Here is a 20,159-nt window from a genome sequence, read left to right on the forward strand (position 1 = left end):
CAGAATGAACTTCCCAGCCCTGGGCACCTATATGTTCAGCTGGGACAGCCCTACTGAGAATCAAAGTTAGGCTCCAATCTCCCCCTTTTAAGAAGACTTTTCTGATAAAGCCCACCCTGTTTGGCTCCCCCTTACACCTTTGGTTCTGAGACGGAGTTCTTTGGAACTTGTAGTAAGCAGCTCTCTGGGTGTTTGTGGTGGGAGAGTGTTTACTCCCGAAGGCAGCACCAACATTTTCTTGACTTTTCCCAGTACCCACACAGCACGGCACTCTGCTCATGCGGGATGCCCAATAAATGTTTGTAGACTGAATGACTGACCAACTCCAAAAGGGGTGCCAGGGAACAAGCGAGACGGAACTGGGCTGTAGTCCCAGCTCATGGTGGAGTCAGAAGGCATCGCTGCTCAGGACCGGGCGTCTGACCGGCGGGAGTGGTGGGGACTGTTAAGAGAGTGTGAAGCAGAGGTGTGGCTGGGGCCGAGGCTGGGGATGAGGGCTGCAGATACTATAGTCCACAAGTCCCGAAGGCCCACTAGGCTGCCCGGAACATCAGTTCCCTGGTTTCCAATCAATAATCAGTTAGTTGCTATATACGCTACACCGGGGGTTGTGGGGGGAGGGTGCCCTTTCTTTAACAAATTCAATTTTATAAAGCACAGTCAACATAAAAACAATGCTGACTATACTTTTAATCCTTCATGGTGACTCAGAGGGCGCAGTAGGACACCTCGGTGCTTGGGGCTATCCTCATGCCTATCAATTACTTTAGAGAACATTAGCCGTGGGCCCAGCAGCCTGCAGTGAGTCACTATCAGTTGCTTAAAAACAAAAATCTAGGCTATCAACTCGTTTAGTTGCCACTGTTCTCTTTTTTTTTTAAGAAAGCCGAGGACAGAAACCAAACTTAAAAACAAACAATAACTACGAAACCCTAAAAGCTCAGTTATCTTCCCTCTGCAGTTGTTTGGGCTTCAAACAAAAGTTTCTCTGTTAAGCACCCGTGGTGCAGAGAAGCCTGTGGAGGTTGGAGGCCATCCGTGAGGACTGAGCGATGGGGGGCCAGGCTGGGGCTGAAGCGGAAGGCCAAGCAGGAAGGGCTGCCTGGAGGTGGGGACCTTGGCCATTACAGGAGGGCAGAGAGGGAGTCGGAGTTCCCTGAGCCGCATCTCCAAAGCTGCAAAGATGGTGCAGACCACGGACCAGAAGCCCCCCTGACGCCACCTAATGTGGGTCACACAGGTGGACCGCGAGGTGACCCTAGAGGCCTGGTGAGGTTCCAGCACTCGTGATCTTCACCTGGCTCCATATACAATCTCATAGCATCGCGGGAGGGGGTCAGCTCCCTACGTGTCCTGCACAGTTTCCAAAGCTTCGACCAACAGCCAGTTTAGGGTGTTTCCCCCGTAAGTAGAGAAGGGAGAGCTTTATAGAGATGGCTAAGGGTGAGGGCCAAGGCTGGGCCCAGCATGAGGCCACAAACTGTAGCCTCCAAGGCTGGCAAACCACTGGACAGTAAGAGATGAGTGGAAACCTCAGCTTAAAAATACCCAGTCTTGTTGTAAAGAGAAAGAAGAACAGGAAGGAAGTGTGGGCAGGCAAGGCAGAATAGACAAAAAGCCCCAGAGAAGAATGAGATGTTATTAATGGCCACAAGCTGATCAGGTAGAACAGGTGGGGAAAGCCCTCCAGGTGCCCGAGGGGCTGGTGGCCAGGGGAGGGGATCATGTGTGTGGTTCAGGCGCACCCTCCCAGAGAAATGATTTGGACCTACTGAGACCAGGATTCAGATTCCCCCCCCCAAAGAGCCCTTGGCCCAGGAATGGAGTGGCTGGGCATGGGGCCGCCCCAAAGGAGAGTGGGGCAGGGGTGACCAGAGGCAGACTGTCATGTCTGTCCTTCCCTCTCGGGGGAGAGAGCCACCTGAGCCACCGGACCCTCAGCTCACGCCTGGGCAGGGTGGAAGGGTGTTCAGTTGGCCTTGGAACAGCAGCCACTCTTGTGGAGGGAAGGGAGAGCAGTGAGAGGGCTGAGTGGCATGGCACCGACTCCACGCCACCGAGGTTACAATCAGGGCTCTGGATCCAGGAGGCTGAGTTTCACTCCTGACTCAGCCACTTACTAGCTGCATGACCTGGAACTGATGCATAACTTCTCTGAGCTTCAGTTTCCTCATCTGTAAAATGGAGATGCCAGGAGTGGTAACCCCATGGTGTTGTGGTGAGGATTAAGTGAGCAAATATGCCCAAGCCTTCTAGAACAGTACCGCGTACCGAGTATTGTTTTTTAAGTGTTAGCCTTTGGGGGGGTGGAGTAGGGGCCAGCACAGGTGATGGATGGAAAGAAGCTCCCAACACCTCATGTCCATGGGACAGCGCTTCACAGAGAGCCCGCACCACACCACGCTAGGAAGGAGGGGATAGAAATAAGATAGATGTGGTCTAAGCTCTCAGGAACCAGTGGCTTACGGAGGACACAGACAGCTAACCAATCACATTTCAGCATAACACAAGAGCGTTTCATACCAAGTGCTGGAGCGCTTGGAAGATGGAGTAACTTTCCCTGCCTTCAGTGTTTGGGAGGTGTGGGGCATGTGCTAGTCTCAGAGTTTTAGTAACATAAGGCATCAGGCCGAGAAGGGAACATGGTATTCAAGGTGGGGCTCCTGGGTGATTGCCCAGGGGTCGAGAGCAGGGAGGGTGGGTCAGCAGGGCCTGGGCTGGCAATTCTCTGCCAAGAGTTCGAACTTTAGCCTCTAGGCCTGAGGCAAGTGGACAGGCTAGGAAGGGGGGACCCAAATCAGACTCTTGTATTTGAAAGAATTCTCTGGCAGAAATGTGGAGGGGAAATGAGAGGGGACGAGAACAGTGGCAGGGAGGCCAATTGGTTAAGTAACCCAGCAATGGTCAGGGCCAGAGACACCAAAAAGAGGGCCCTTAGAAAGTGGACTAATGGGGGGTAGGGATAAATCAGGAGCTTGGGATCAACATATACACACCACTATATCCAAAGCAGACAATCAACAAGGACCTACTGTATAGCACTCAAAATTCTGTAATAACGTATATGGGAGGATAATCTGAAAAAGAATGGACATATGTATGTATAACTGAATCACTTTGCTGCACACCTGCAACTAACACCACACTGTAAATCAACTATACTCCAATATAAAGTAATTAAATTAAAAAAAATAAGCTACAAGCATATATAGTACAACATGGGGAATACGGCCAATATTTTATAACTGTAAATGGAGTATAACCTTTAAAATTTGTGAACCACTATATTGTACACCTGTAACATATGATATTGTACAGCAAATACACTTCAATTACAAAATAAAATAAAAATACTGCTCGAGGGGAAAAAAAAAAAGAAAGAAAGTGGACTAATTTGGAAGGATGGCAAGCAGAAAGGAGGGGAAACTGACCCTGTGGTTCCTGGTCTGGGCAACTGAGTGTTTAGTGGTGTCCTTATTGGAGATGGGGAAGAAAGGGAGCAAAGTGGGCTTGACAAAGAAGGTTTAGAAAGGGTGAGCTTGAGGGAATTCCCCGGCGGTCCAGTGGTTAGGACTCTGCGCTTTCACTGCGAAGGGCCTGGTCAGGGAACCAAGATCCCCGCAAGCCATGCAGCGTGGCCAAAAAAAAGAAAAAGAAAAGGAAAGCAAGCAAGCAAGCTTGAGCTTGAGGTGGCTGATATAACCAGGAGGGGCTTGGAGAAAGGAAATTGAAGTGCAGTGATGGGAATGAGGTGGGATTGCAGAAGACTCCCTTCAGAGTGAATCAAGGAAACTTGGACATGGAGCCATGGGCAATGTATGACACGTGGGGTCTGCAGGGGGAAACACAGAAGCAAGGGTACCAGAGGGGCTGACAGGGCTCCCCCACTCCCTAGCTCATGGCTAGAAACCTGCAAAGTATCACAGTTTCCATTGCCTAGTTAAATGACGTGACGGATTATATTATCTAAATTGAACTAAATTAACCTTCACGAACTGGACACGGGGTTTAAAAAGATTCCTGCAAAGGAGCTACAGGTTAAAGATCATACTAATTCAGCAAGCACTGGCACACAAGAAAGTGGCACTGCTGGCACTTGTCACACGAGCTCTTTGTCAGCCCCATCAGGAGGTTAACACAGGGACAACATGATCAGGTCAGGTCTAACACGATGACAGCCACAAAACTTTTTTTGTAATTTGTAATCATCAAGGTCACTATTTGATATGTGAATTATACTTTCCACCATTGTTAAAAACAAACCTCACCCAAGTATATATTGTGCCCTGAGATATAATGATAGTAGGCTGTGTGTACACTTCGTAATTGAACTTATGTGAAGGGCGCATGCTCACATTTTATAATTGATGAGATGTAACTTCTCAGTATGAGAGTTATCATCTCACTCAGGATTTGATTTGGGGGAAAATTCTTAAGTCATAGGTTTCGGGTCCCAGGGCATGAACTGCTTTCCTACTTTATCAGTTCCACACATCTGAAGTGCTATGTATTGTATTTACCTCTTAGAACAAAGGATGCTTGTACTCAAAGTGTGGCCGCAATGGCTCACTTCTCTTTCATTGCCATGGTCCTTCTCTCCTTTCTGGGGATGAGGGAAAGATTAGTTGAGCTCCCTGGAGAAAAGCATTAAGTAAATACAAGGTGTTGCTGAAGTTACTGTTACTGTTATTAACAACACTCACAGGCAGCAGCAGTGAACACTGCTCCAAGGTGTTCTCATAAGGATCCAGGTGAGAGGTTTCTAAACACATCCAACCTCTCATCTCTTAACAACACTTGAATCCAGGGGTACTGCTGGCATATGAGTCCCATGGCACATGGAGGCTGATTGGGCTTAGAAAAACGGAAGCCCCCAAGGGACGGGATTGCCATTCTCTGAGGAAGGGAAGAGCTCGCCTCCTGCTAGGCAGAGTCCAAGTTCAGACTGGACTAGCGACTGGCTGAGAAAAGCCTTCCGCATGTCGGCCCAATGCTAGGGAGCTAATAACCTGCATTCCACTACCCCGAGGAAACTGGGGAGAACACACATGCATACAATTTTATATTAAAATAATTACTTTTACTTTTTCAAAGCACATTTGTGTGGGGAAGTTAATAGGGTGGGGATGATTATTTGCCACAATTTATGCCCAACACTTATCTATTGAGCATGTGTCGTGTATGCAGGATGCTGTACTAGGCGCTATGAGGACACAGAGATGGAGACCTCAGCACACCGATGACCCCAGTGGGCAAGTTGAGATATGCACATAACCAGGGCAGAGGGTGGACCCAGGGGCTTGAGGTTCAGACAAAGAAGAACCAGCATTCCAAGGTGGGAAGAGAATCAGGCAGTCATGGGAGCAAGGATCTCTGGCCTGGACCTCAAAGGCTAGGGAGGTCTGGCCAGGTAGAAATGAAGAAAATGACATTCCCAAAGAAGGATGGCAACCCCAGAATGGGAAAGCATGGGATATGCATGACCAACAGCAAGGAGTCACTTTTGGCTGGCATCTGGAGGGTAAAGAAGAGCCGGGTTGGAAAGGTGAATTAGAACCAGATCTTTGGGACTTCCCTGGTGGTCCAGTGGTTAAGGCTCCGCGCTTCCACTGGAGGGGGCCGTGGTTCGATCCCTGGTCGGGGAACTAAGATCCTGCATGCTGCACGGCATGGCCAAGAAGAAAAGGACCAGATCTTCAACAGCCATATGCTGGACTACGGGATTCAGAGTTTATCTTCACTGAACAAGGGGGAACCTTGGAAGTTTTGGGGCAGGTGACACAGTGAACCCAAAGAAGTTAAAAACAAAACGAAACTTGCCCAAGGTCCTACCGTGAGTTCATTTGTGGCCCAGTCAGGACTTGAATTCTGATTTGTATTGACACAGGCAAAGCTCCTGGACCTCAAGCTGACCAGACAAAAATGGGTCTGTGGGAAAGCGCTCCAGGCCAGGGATGGCCAGAGTGCCTTCTCTGGGAAACCCAGGAGCCCGAGCCTCCAAGGAGCCTGGCGTCCTACCCTCGACCCTCTAGTCGAGCTCACTCTTCCCATGGAACCTGGGGGCTGGACTGCAGTCCTTGGGAACCCAAATGGATTGGGCTGGGAATGGCTAAGTGTGGGATCACTGCAGTAAAATGAAGGGAAAGGAGCCCTCGGAGTGTCTCGGGGTGTGGGGAGCGCAGGGCGTGGGCCTCGTATTCCTGGATGGTTGAGACGCCACAGCTGATGATTATCATTATTATTCCTGCTCTGGCGTCTCCGAGCTTTCATCCTGCAGGACCCTGCCTTGCTGGCCGGGCTTCACCAACTAGCAAGTCCTCCTGGGGTGGGGCAGGGCAGGGCGGGCGGCTGCTGGCTGCAAGGGAACACAACACCATTGTGGGTTTCTTCCCCAGTGAGACCAGGGAACTTCTGAACCCTGGAAGCAGGGGCAGACTTTCTCAAGGGGGAAACTGAGGCACAGAGCCAGGGTATGATGTGACCGAGATCATGGGGGCGTTCCTCTCCTGCCGCAACTCATTAGACCATACTTATCCTTCCCCAACTGGAGCAGATCTTGTCGGCCTGGAGGGGAGCCAGGGAAGGCGTGGATGCTAGAAGAGAGAATTGGGTCTGGGCCGGGACAGCAGAGCTGGTACCTTCCTTGCCAGGTGCTGTGGGCATCATGAGGTCAGGCTCCTGGTTTCTTGTCTCTCTGGAAGGTCCTTCCTTATGGGTGGATCTTCCCCAAGCCCCTGAGGAAGGCCAACGCCGCAGACACGGATGTACAAAATGCCTGGCTCTCTCGCATCAGACGCTACATTCAGCATCTGCAGAGGAAGAGCCCTGGTCTCATAAAGATGGGTCAGGCCAGGGGCAGAGGCCCAGACGATGGCTCCGAGACAGGGAAAGGGTCGTGTGTGCTGTGCCTGCACGCACACATTTGTTTATGCCAGGCTTCCAGCAGTGACATGTCCCTGCCTGCCCAGATGAGATCAAAGAGAGAAAGACTAGGAGGAAACGTGAACACCACCTGATGACTGGGTGGGGGTCTGGGTGGGATCCTATCGGCAGTGGGAGCCCCAAGGAGAAGGGAGGGAGTGACCTGACCAGCTGAGGCTGAGACCCAGTTGGCAGGTGCTAGAGTCACCTTCCCTACTCTCTGCTGTCCACCTAGAGAGCCGCAATCTTTGGGAACATCTTCTGGCTTAAAGCAGAGGTGGGACAACACAGAAGGGTCGGCTGAGGAGCCTGGAGGAGAGAAGACAGTAAACAGGGCTTCAGGGGCCTCCACAAGCTCTCACGTCCTCAGTGCCTCCCAGAGCCAGCCAACCAGCATTCATTTATCTAGCATTTATTAAGCAGCTACTGTGTGCAAGGCACTCACTCTGCTTGGAGCTGTGGGTGTAGATGCTTAAGACATGGCCTCCGCCCTCAGGAGAAAGACACATCTTCCTATTTGGTTTCACCCCCACTCCACAGAGTGCAACGCCAGGATCCCGGGCTGGGTCCCAAGGCATCTTCCTCTTTGGCCATTTTTGGCTATTACTGCACTGGGCCCTTCTGTTCCCACCATCAGCTCTGAGTTCACACAGCAGCAAGGCTCACTAGAGCTCTTACCGCATTCTTGACACTCACCCGGCTGAAACATTCACCCTTCAGCCACAAAAGTCATCTCTGGAGCTTGCCACTGTGATTAGGTGGCTCCAAGAAGACGCACTGCCCTTCAGGTAACCCTACCCTCTTCCAGATCAAATACAGCCTGTAAAACCCGCGCCTGCTTGCCTTCTCCTGTCGGTGACCTGAAGAACCTGCAGGGGTTCCCTGTTACTCAGCAGATACAAATGGAACTTTGGGGCTATTTTCCAGAGCCCTCCCATGCATTTCTAGTGCTTTTTATTATTACCCAATGGTGTCCCTACGCACCCCCAACACACCCATCTTGTAATGTAACTCAACATCTAAGCAAGAGCAAAGAGCTCTCTAAGGGAATCACTTCCACATTTATAGTTGATTTATTCAACAAATATTTAATAACAGCCGCTCTGTACCAGGCACTGTGATACACACTGAAATGGCTCTACTGGTGTCTAGGGCACACATGCCTCCTGTCCTGGGGGAGCCCATGAACTAGCAGTCAGGACAGACACTAATAATGAAAACAGAATGGTATGTGTGGTCAGACTGGATGACCATCCGGGGTTCCTGAGAGTCTGGGCATTTCCACTGTGGCCGCAGAGATCTCTTTTACTTCCTGCCTGGATTCTTCACAGAGCAGAGTGTGCCTTGCTGGGGAGGAGTGAAGAATGTTCCAACAGGATGTCCACATGGTAAGACCCCAAGGGCATCAGCCCCCATTCTGTTCTCCCCATGGGGGCGGGGGTGCCTAGGTCCCGCCCTTCATGAATTCAGTCTCCTAGGGAAGTGACACAGGAAGCAGGGACAGAATTAAGAGCTTAAGAATTCCACGTCCATATATGTATATGTATAGCTGATTCACTTTGTTATAAAGCAGAAACTAACACACCACTGGAAAGCAATTATACTCCAATAAAGATGTTAAAAAAAAAAAAAAGAATTCCACGTCCAAACAAACCACTTGGGCCATGAAACTGAGAAGGGCTGCAAAAGGCACTTCCCGATTTCACCATGCTGGGAAATACCAGGTCTCAACACTTCTCCAGAAAGCAGCCACCTGGCTGAGGGTGAGATCCACTCTCCACTGTTCTCTGACTACGTCGCCCATGATAGGTAGTACCCCTGTGTTTCGTTTGGAAACTTGTCCATGAATGAAGGCTCTAACCTCTCATGCAGATGTTGGATGTTGAGTCAGTGTTTATCCACTGTAATTGGCAGAAAAAGTCCTCCAACTATCTAACCAAGAAGAGACACTGCAAATTCCACCCTCTTGCTCATCTGCTGCTCTCTGTGGGATGCAGAAAATAAGGAAAAGTTATAAAGCATTCCCTACTCCTGATGTTCCCAGAAAACTTCTGTCAAACTGACGTACGGGGCTTCCCTGGTGGCGCAGTGGTTGAGAGTCCGCCTGCCGATGCAGGGGACGCGGGTTCGTGCCCCGGTCCGGGAAGGTACCACATGCCGCGGAGCTGCTAGGCCCGTGAGCCATGGCCGCTGAGCCTGCGCATCCGGAGCCTGTGCTCCGCAACGGGAGAGGCCACAACAGTGAGAGGCCCACGTACGGCAAAAGAACAAACAAACAGAAAAACAAAACTGACATACGTAAAAGGGCTTCAGATCTGATGACCCTCATTCTCTCTAAGTGTCAGCATCCCATATGGAAATTTTTTTAGAGGTAGTGATGGTGGGTGCAGGTGGGGGGGACAGAGAGCTCCCACATTCTTGAATACAAGCCTCCTGGGTGCTTTCCTGGGCCCCTCTCCTGGTGGGGGTCTCTCCCTGTTTGGTGCCTCTGTCACCTGGTTGTGAAACTGGAATGGGCCCCAAGAATGCTGTGGAGGTGGCAGGTGAGGCGTGGCTGGCATGTGCAGGGCAGCAGTAGAGCATTCCTTCTGAGGGGTGCCTGGTAGAAGTGAAAGGGGCTTGATCTCTAAAACAAGAAAAGCGTCAGAGAAATAAAATTTTCAAAGGCTGCTGCCCTACATTTGTGGGAGTTTCCTATATCAACGGGCAAATCCCTACATCAGAAAGAGTTTCTTTCCCTCTTCCCTCACTCCCTCCCTCCCTTCTTTTCTTCCTTCCTTTCTTGTCTCTCTCTTTTTCAATGGAAACACCTTTCCCCTCTCTTCCAGCCTCAATTCTACCATCCTTTCAGGTCAAGCTAACGGCCAACCTCTTTCATACAACTTTCCCATCTAGTCAATCTCTGGTGGTCTGCTCCTTTCTCTGAATTCCCATTGAATTCTATTAAACTCTGGGGTTTGGTATGACTACACAGTGTCTCGTGTTCCCCAGCTGTTTTATGTACATGAGTCTTGTCTCCCCAACCAGGCTGTAGATGTCTAGAGGGCAGAGGCCATTCCTTACATTTTGGAGTCCCTCAGCCCAGGGCTGGGTATGTAATAGGCCTTTATTGAGACCTTCATTTGCCTTTTACTTCTCATTAAACATCAGATAATTCACACAGGAAAAAAAAGTCGTAAGTGTAATAAATGTGAATAAGCCTTCATTTGGGTAGAGTCACCAACCATCTTATACAACATCAGAGAATTCTTACTGGAAAGAAACCTGTATCTGATGTGTCCATGCGAGAGCCCTCGGGTGAGTCTGGAGGCTTGGAAGGCACATCTGACTCAGTGTCCAGGAATTTAATTACATAGAATGTAATGTGCGGAAACCTTCGCTCAAGATGAGACCCAACATCGGCGTGGACATTAGAGAGAAACCATGAATCCGAAGAATGTGGAAAAACCTCCCTCAAGATCTTCACCAACCAGCATCAGAGGATTCACCTGAGAATCAAGAGCAGTGTAGATGCAGGGGATACAATAGGCTGCGAAGTGGCCACAGCTCCTGTCTCTGTACAGCTCGTCTCTAGACCCATTTCCCAGCTGAAAAAATTGAGACTTGGAGAGGAAGCATTGTCTACCGTGGGTGCAGCTGGAATATTACAAAACTTTATCACTTTTACTTTTTTAACTTGAAACACTCGCATGTCTCACTTTCTTTGTCATCATCTCTCACTAGGGAAGGGAAGGGATGATTTCCCCCCTAACGCTTGTTATCAACAGAGAAACGGGGCTGGAGGGGCTGCATCACTGGTCCAGTGCACAGGTCAGGATAAGAGCTCTATTCTCTGGGGACCTTTATTGGATGTGCTGGGGACCATGCTAGGTACTAAGGGAGACCAAAGGTGAGAAGAGAGGTCCTGTGCCCTCAAATACCTTTTAACCCAGGGAGAGGGCAGTGACCGGTCCTTAATATCTGCTTTAACAGAATTGCATATGAATTGCAACAGAGGCATGAAATGCAGGAAAGGAGCCCTCCGTTCCTTTGGGGGAAGTAGGAAAAGCCTCACAGAGAAGGCATTGTTTTAGCTGAGACATAAAGGATGAGGAGTTTGCCAGACAAACAAGTGAGGATAGGGTGTTCCAGGCAAAGGCGTTGACGTAAGAAAGGGCATGTGGCTGTTGAGGATCCTGAAGATGATCAATATGTAAAGCATGGGGTGGGGGGGTGGGGTGGGGCATAAGCTAGCCAGGCAGTTCGACAGGGGGAAGATAACATGAGGCCCCAGAACGCCTTGCAAAGCAGTTCAGATTTCCCTTTAAGCAATGGAAGCTGTATTAGTTTCCTACTGCTGCTGTAACAAATCACCACAAACTGAGTGGCATAAAACAACACAGATTTATTATCTGACAGTTCCGGAGGTCAGAAGCTTCACTTGGCCAAAATCAAGGTGGCAGAGGGCTGTGTTCCTTCTGGAGGCTTTAGGGAAGGGTCAGCTCTTTGTCTATCCCTGTTTCTAGAAGCTGCCCACATTCCTTGGTGCTTGTCCCTTTCCCATCTTAAAGCCAGCAATCACACCGTTCCGACCACCGCTTCCTGGTCCCATCTCCTTCTCTGACTCTAATGTTCTTGCCTCTCTCTTCTAAGGACCTTTGTGATTAGACTGGACCCACTGGATAATCCAGGCTAAGGTCTGCATTTCAAGATCCTTAACTTTAATCCCATTTGCAAAGTCCCTTCCACCAATGTAAGGTAACATATTCACAGGTTCCAGGTTTAGGGAGCCATTATTCTGCTTATCACAGGAGCCATTCAAGAATTCTGAGCAGGAGAGTGGTGTGACTGAATTGGGGTGTTGGGCAGTACAGCACTGTGGTTCAAAGAGCAGGTTTAGGAGTCTGACTACCTGGGTTCAATCCTGAGTCTGTCACGTAAGGCTTATGTGACCTTAAGTCATTTCCTACTTGACTTCCCTCTGCCTTGGTTTCCTCATCTGTGAAATGCGGATACCTACCTCAAAAGGAAGTTGGAAGGATTCTATGGGATAACAGAGGTGCAACATTTAGGACAGTGGAAAGCACTCAATAAGTTGGGGACATCTAGGTGCTCAGTATGTGCTAAGAACAGCAACCTGGTCAGGAAAAAGACATACACAGTCAATGCCACGCAGAGCAGAACCAAGATTCCTATGCGGCCCATTTCCACAGGACCATCAACACGACAGGAAGGAGGTCTCCAAGCACCAGGGGATTCTTTGGCACAGAGGAAATATGCAGCTCCTCTGAATGGCACCACACTGCTCAGTGGAACACTCACCTTCTTTGTCTCTGTTGGCAAAATGAAGTGAGGGATGTAAGTTGCCCCTGTCTGTTCCCATTCTTAGGTTAGGTTCCGTCTGTGTTGGATAATGTTAGAGAGTAGGTGATGTTTTGTCTTAAGCTCTTCCCTGAGATCTCTGAAACAACTGTTTGGTTTGGCACAGGGCCAGTTAAAGACCTGGTGACATCTTACCTATGCACCCAGTGTGATGGTTAAGTGTGCTTCTGAGTCGATGGGCACCTGGTTTAGGGCCTCTTGCTTCCCTATCTTCTCTGTCCCAATTTTTCTGTCACCAATGAACTTGAAGCTATAAAAGAATATCTCTTTCCTGTTGCTTTTTTCTCTAAGGAACTGCAAAGGAGTGGCTTTGGACCTCCTAGACGTTTACCTGCAACTGGATAAAACACAGGACACCCAGTTAAATCTGAATTTTTGGATAAACAATGAATAATTTTAGTAGGTCCCAAATGTTACTATGTGTTTAGTACTACTTTAAAACCAGATTATTTGATTAACCAGAATACTCCGTTCCCTAAGTCCACCATTTAACACTTTATATTCTTTGATGTAATCTGCAAGGGAGATTGGTATTCAAGCCCTGAAAGTTCTAGTACCTTCTAGAAGGTGACTTTCTCTGTATTAATACAGGGAAGGGAGGGAAGGCTGTGTTTCTAGAGGGATGGCAAGGGTCAGAATAGTAAGGACTGGTCCCTCTTATTTCTCTGATATGAATGGTGATGGTGCTTCAGCTGTGACAGTTTCTTCTTCTGCCCAACTCTGAGATTCAGAGAAGCTCAGATCCTGCTCTGTATCTCACCTGCCCTCGTCATTAATGGGGAGCATTATTCCCGCTGCTCCATGACCTAAGGATGACCAGGATACCCATTCTGTTTAGGTATATTGAGATTTTTTTGTCTATATTGCTGTCTTTGATGTTGAATAGGATAACGATGATGACTCTCACCATCTATGGCATGTAAGTGAAAGTCTGACTTTGGATTGAGTGTGTGTAATTGGTAGTCACTGTTACGTGAAACACATAAATAAAAGAACGGTTGAAATCTGCAAGGGTAGTCACTATTGGCACTAGGTTTGCTCAAGGTTTGGCTCCCAGGCTACATCCCATATGACTCGGCAATCTAGAATGATCCTCCTTTTTTTACTCACCTCTAGCTCTCACTCTAAACTTCCGTCCTTGGTCTGTGGGGGGTAAACACCTGAAATCCTCCAATTTACCTTATTTGCAGGCCAAGGCTCAGCCTTGCCACCAGTTAGGGCTTCAAGCAGATGGTCACTTCCTGGTCACTCCCTGGTCATCTGCAGGCCACTCTCCACTGCAGCATATTATCCAGCCTGGTGCTGTCAGGTGGGACTTGAGTTTTCACATCAAAGTCGTTTAGACGTGTTGTGATGGCTGATTTCTACATTTCTATACTCACCCCATTTAAATATCATTTCACAGACTCTAAGTAAATGCAAAAGATTATAAGTTTATGAAATGGGAAGTGAACCCTGGATTTTATCCCTCTGGATGTGAACGAACCCACCCAGCCAATGGCAGGAGGCTGAGCCCCACAGGATTAACTGTGTCCTCTAGCACCTCCATCACTTCTAGAAAAAGGTGGCCCTGAGGGGCCAGGGGAATTAATGACTTAATGCCTACAAAGCTCTAGGAACAACTTGCTGCAGGTAAGGTCTTTATTGTTAATTATCGTTTATTGCTGTTATTATCGTTAATTGCTGTTATTATTATCGTTCATTGCTGTTATTATTGTTGTTATTGTTGTTCTTAACCCAACTCCTGTGAAAAGCCGCCACAGCTTTGTTAGCAACCTCAGGTCAGGGTGGGGGGGGTTTAATGAATACCTCTGAAGGCCAGAGGCCCCAGGCACTGTGTTCCCGCCCCCCACATCCAGGCTCCACCTCCTCTGAGCTCCGCCCTCAGGGTCCTCTCCACCCCCAGATCTTCCCAGGCGCTACCTGAGGGGCTCCATCATTCTTCAGTCCTGCTAACAACTCCAGGTCCCACTGCAGCCCCCAGTTTCAGACACCCTCATCCCCTTTGCCACCCCTCCCCTGTAATCTCACACACCTCCTTTGGCCATGCCTTCCCTTTTCTGCAGTTTTCTGGCCCCCCCCAACACGTTTATTGGGGCTCGCAAACTGTTCTCCTGAGACGAGCCTTTTGAGGGTCACAAAAGCTAAGAGGGGGTTCCCTGAGCCCTGTCCTTCCCCCTTGCAGCCCCCATGTCCTGCACTGCATCCCAGGTCTCCCATCCCACCTCTGTGAGAATTTGGGGATTGTTCCTCAAATAGCGAGGCCGGTTGGGTGGGTTGCCAGGTTTAGGGTTACGGAGTTTGGCACACTCACAGCCCCCGTGCAGCCGCCTTCTTTAATTAATTAATTCCAATTTTTAAAAACCATGTCTTCCATTGGACCTCAGTGCATGCCTCTGGGGCATATGTCACATCAATTACAGACAACAATTAAGCATGCTGCCTAAAAGAATCCCAGAGTCTCTTTAAAGACTCAAACACAATTCGGGCCTAACTGCCTTAGATCACTCCCCTGTAGATGGACCTTGAGGCAGAACCCCCCCAGGGGAGGAATTGGGCTGCAACAGTCCATTTAGAGATGGGAGATGTTCTCCTGCTGTGGGTCCCTGCCCTGGGCTACCCACACTCCCTAACCCCAGGATTCCTCTTGGCCTTTGCTTAGATATCCAGGAAGCTAAGCTATTGCAGGTAGTGTGGTAGCCTGTTTTCTCTGGGGTAGTACCAATGTCCCTCAGATCCCAAAGCCCACCTCTCTACTGTCCTAACTGGCCATCTTGCATGGATAAAGATGAATCTCAGGCCCTCACACAACAGGACAGACAGAGACTAAGTGAATCTGTCCTTCCATCTGTAGAGATGGTAGACGCAGGGTTAACTAATGCTTTCACAAGTGGTTTGAATCAGGAAAATGGTTAGAGAGGCTGCTTGAGGGTAGAGATGATTTCTTCATGGTCCTTGACTCCCACCTTGCATGACAGACACTTAGTAGTTATTTCAGGAAGGTTGATAGAATGTTGAAGACAACAAGGGGAAAGAGCATGCAGTGCAGCTACAAATAGTTTTTCCGTGTGTGAAGCAAGTAGGCAGAATGGGATCGGCCTAAAACCTTAGCCTCATTAACATTGTCCTTTCTACCCAACTGGAATTTAAAAAATTATTAATAGGCCAGGTAAACATGGCTTTCCTTATCTATTTAACTCATTTCTTTATTGGCGTATGTGAGTCGACCGTGAATCACTTTGTCCTTTTATGTTGGCCAGAATCGTGGCTGGCCATCTGAGTCCAAACTTCCAGACAGCAGAGACCACATCTGTTCCATATGCTTTGTATGGTGTCCAGCAAAGGGCTGCAGTACCGTGTCACAGACAAGACCTGGACTTGGACCCTGGAGACCCAGGATTTCATTCTGGCCATGTTACCCTTAAAATCCGGACCTTGTTTTTAATTTGCTGTTAAAAAAAATAGCGGAAATGTTTTCTGCCCTTCCTACCTCCCAGGGTTAAGGGAAGGATTAAATGAAATACTGTAAAGGAAAGATTTGTAGAAATTGTCACATACGTGTTTTCTGTTTGTCTTTTGGGTTTTTTGTTTGGTTTTGGTTTGGGGTTGTTTTGGCTGCATTGGGTCTTTGTTGCTGCGCGCGGGCTTTCTCTAGTTGCAGTGAGCAGGGGCTACTCTTGGCTGCGGTGCGCGGGCTTCTCATTGCGGTGGCTGGTCTTCGTTGTGGAGCACGGGCTCTAGGCGCACAGGCTTCTGTAGTTGTGGCACGTGGGCTCAGCAGTTGTGGCTCGTGGGCTCTGGAGCGCAGGCTCAGTAGTTGTGGCGCACGGGCTTAGTTGCTCCGCAGCATGTGGGATCTTCCCAGACTAGGGATCGAACCCGTGTCCCCCACATTGGCAAGCGGATTCTTAATCACTGCGCCAACAGGAAAGTCCCCATATGTGTGCTTTTAAAAAAATTATGAAATGCATTTTGATGATAAGGACACCAGAGGAATCATGATCCAAATTCTGAGATGTTTCAGATGGAGAAGCTGATGTATAGAGACCACAGCTGTAGGGAACTATGAACCAAATGATGGTCCCAGGCCATGCTACAGCTAAAACCAGTCAAGACTGAAGTGACACTGGCTATCTCAATGGCCTCCCTCATCTCCATCCCCAAAGCAAAACAGCTCCACTCACATACCTGGCCTTTTGGTGCATTCTGGCATTTGTTTTAACTTTTCTCTGGAATTTTAGTGGGGGTGGTGGGAGCTGAGGGGGCACAGAATGAAAGTGCCCATGGACCACATATACACATGTTCACAAGTGCACGCACATGTACAAGCCCCATGGCAAACAAGCCAAAAGTCCAGCTTTCTGAGCTGTCTTTAAACATTATTGCTTAGAGATCTGAGAAAAAAGAAGTGAATACAAAAGGGGAGTCCAGGACAGCTTTATCCATTCTGTAAAAGGGGCAGTTTCCTATAGGAAGGGCTTAAAGATGAGAATTGGATAGTAACTCTTAGGAAAGGAATGGAATTACAAGGTATTAACAAACACAGTCAACTTTCTAAAGTAGAATCCTAGGTATCAGATCTGGAAGGCACTAAGAGCCATATAATCCCCTCTTTTTACAAAGCCTCAAAGGTGGAGTGATTGAACAAAGGTCACAGCACTACAAGTATTAGGGCCTAGGAGACCACGACCAGGGCTCTGGCCCCAAGTCCGGTGCAGTAGGACGGGGTTACATTAGTTAATGGGTGGGCAGGGAGCCACAACCACTGCCCCTCTATAAGTACAGGTGGCAAGAACTATTATTGACTATTATTGACTGGGGGTACACCCCTGGAAACTTGGGGAGCAAAGAAATGCAGTGAATAGGGAGCTTGTACCAGCCTGTCCGGCTCACCTTACAGGAACAAGATAACTCTGCTGCTGTTTAAATTAAATTTGTGAAGGTTTCCAGAGCTGTCAAAATATAAAGAATTTTCACTAAAATTTTTAAATCAAAAAAAAAAAGAAAAAGGGTGGGCCTAGTGGTTAGGATTCCAGGCTTTCACTGCCATGGCCCAGGTTCATTCCCTGGTCAGGGAACTGAGATCCCACAAGCCACATGGCGTGGCCAAAAGAAAAAGGGGGGGCAGGGGGGTTCTGTTGGTTTCTGCCCACGGCCTTAATGAGAAAGTTAGTGAAGAACTATCCAGGGCCAGGAAACCAGGATGACAGAAGCCTTGTCTTCCAATAAGGCCAGATGTGGGTGCTAAATGTTGCCTATAATGACTGCTAAGGCAAAGAAGGGAGGCACTGGGACTAGCAAAGTGATGACAGCCCTTCTTCCTGTAGCTTCTCAAGGGGGAAGAGTTAAGGGAGAGCAGAGAAACTGGGCTTGCCTTGCCAGGCCCAAGGCCTTCCAAAGTACCAGTTGCCAAGGCTTCAGATACATAGGGCAAGTGCCAGGGTCCTGGAGAGAGCAAGGACGAAAGAAAAACATGAAATAAAGGAGATGCAGATGTAGAACTGAATATTAGAATTATTGTCCCTCACACGGCCAGGCTACCTGTTTTCTTTTTTTTTTTTTCGGTATGCGGGCCTCTCACTGCTGTGGCTTCTCCTGTTGCGGAGCACAGGCTCCAGACGCGCAGGCTCAGCGGCCATGGCTCATAGGCCCAGCCGTCCCGCGGCATGTGGGATCCTCCCGGACCGGGGCACGAACCCGTGTCCCCTGCATCGGCAGGCGGACTCTCAACCACTGTGCCACCAGGGAAGCCCAGGCTACCTGTTTTCAATCCAGAGGAATATGTAGCTGTTTTTCCGAGAAGGCCTGTTAAACCCTTTGACAGGACAGCACGTTGGGAGTCCTGCTTTGCCTCCATTGTTGACTGGGCTGGGTGACATGGGCTGAGCCAGTAAACATACCTTGGCCTGGCTTTCCTTCACTGGGAATAATACCTGTTCTGCTTGCTTCATGGGGTTGTTGCAAAATCTGATAATGGACATAACCTTTCTGCAAAAACCATAAAGCATGCTTCAAATGGAAGGTGACAATATTACTATTCCAATGACTAGGAGCCCTTCAGAGGTTTGGCCTGTGGGTAGAAACTCCTAGAGACTTGGTTCTTTAGCCGTCACTCTGCGTACCCCTCTTCCAAGCAGGATAGCCCTGACAGGCAGAGGGTGGGGGATGGATCAAATGTCCAAGAAGGCAAAGCTGGACACCCCAGTCAGATATTCTAGGCTCACCAGCCTCCGTGGATGCCAAGCTATTTCTCACACTGAATCTAAGTCTTTTCTTTTACTACTTATGCTTGCTTCCTCCTGTTCTGCCTGAAGATTTTCTCTACTTGCTAAAATATGATATCATTTTTAGTGTTTACCCACTGAAGACACTCACTATTGAAGAACATGACCCAAAGTTGCTAAACTGCAATCCCTAGAGTATGGAGTCAAGTGTAATAAAAACCAAGCATAGGTTTTTGGAAGTAGCTAAGGACGGAGTTAACCCTCAAACCCCTTTATAAAGTTTCAATCTCTTCCCTAACCTTTTCCCAGACTCAGGTCATTTTACTCTCCACAGGAATTTTTGAGGGGCTGCTATTTTGGGGAGAAATACCTGCATGTGTCTTCAAAATGTTGAGAGCTCAGCCTCAGTGCAAGAACATTTGTTAAGTGTGCTTTTAATAATGGAAAGATAGGGCTTCCCTGGTGGCGCAGTGGTTGAGAGTCCGCCTGCTGATACAAGGGACACGGGTTCGTGCCCCGGTCTGGGAAGATCCCACATGCCGCAGAGCAGCTGGGCCCGTGATCCATGGCCGTTGAGCCTGCGCGTCCGGAGCCTGTGCTCTGCAACGGGAGAGGCCAGCGTGAGCCATGGCCGTTGAGCCTGCGTGTCCGGAGCCTGTGCTCTGCAACGGGAGAGGCCACAACAGTGAGAGGCTCGCGTACCGCAAAAAAAAAAAAAAAGATAAACTTTGTAAATCATCAAGGAAGTTCGGTTTTTGGTGGGAAAGGTCATGCCTTGGTTCTACTCCATCTAAGGCCTTTACCTTGCTGGGTTCATTTCCCCTCTCTGTACTCCAAGCACTTTCAATTATGGATTACATCTCTTGGCTATGAACTTGGATAATTGCTACCTTGTTAGCTAATAGTACCCTTAATTATATTAATGATTAATAGCTAATTAGTCATAATGCTATAATACTTAAATGGAGGCTTCCTTTCTTTCAGCAGCTCCCTGTCTCGAGCGCACATGCGTGCGCGCACACACACTCACACACATATCCCCTTCCCTATTTCTGGCCACAGAACAAGCACGGCTCTAAATATGTTCTTCTGACCACCCTGGGGGAATCTCTGAATTTCTCGTTTTTATTAGCTGTCCCATTACTCTAGCGAATGACCACTACTGCTTATATTTTGCCTCTTTTATTTCTGTCTTCTGTCACTCACACTGCTCTTCAGTAACAAGGAGGCCAGAGTCAAGTTGTTTGTTTTCTTACCTTATTTCATAAACCAAAGAAGCTCTTTTACTTCTAAATCTCACTCAGGCCTACTTTTCTTCACTTCACCTTTCCCTAATCTTAACCCGCCCCCTACTTCGTGGAATCCCACCCCCCAGAACCCAAAGCTCCCTCCCACTCTACGTTTTGGCTTCCTTTCAGCAGCCACGCCCCCAAACCCAAGGAGAGCGGTGCGCACGCGCACTCCGCGCCTTTACCTGGGTGCCCGGGAGTGGGTGGAGGGGGGGAGGCGGGGGTGGAGCGGGAATCGGCAGTTTTGTGGGCGGCGGAGCGCTCACAATGTGGCAGGAGGGAGAAAAGGTGCGCCGGGGCCGGCCCCGAGGGCTGCGCATGCGCGCCGCCGCGCCCAGCGGCCGGGATGCCGGGGGGGCGGGCG

The sequence above is a fragment of the Lipotes vexillifer genome, unplaced genomic scaffold (assembly GCF_000442215.2).
Source record: "Lipotes vexillifer unplaced genomic scaffold, Lipotes_vexillifer_v1.1 scaffold591, whole genome shotgun sequence".
NCBI lineage: Eukaryota > Metazoa > Chordata > Mammalia > Artiodactyla > Lipotidae > Lipotes > Lipotes vexillifer.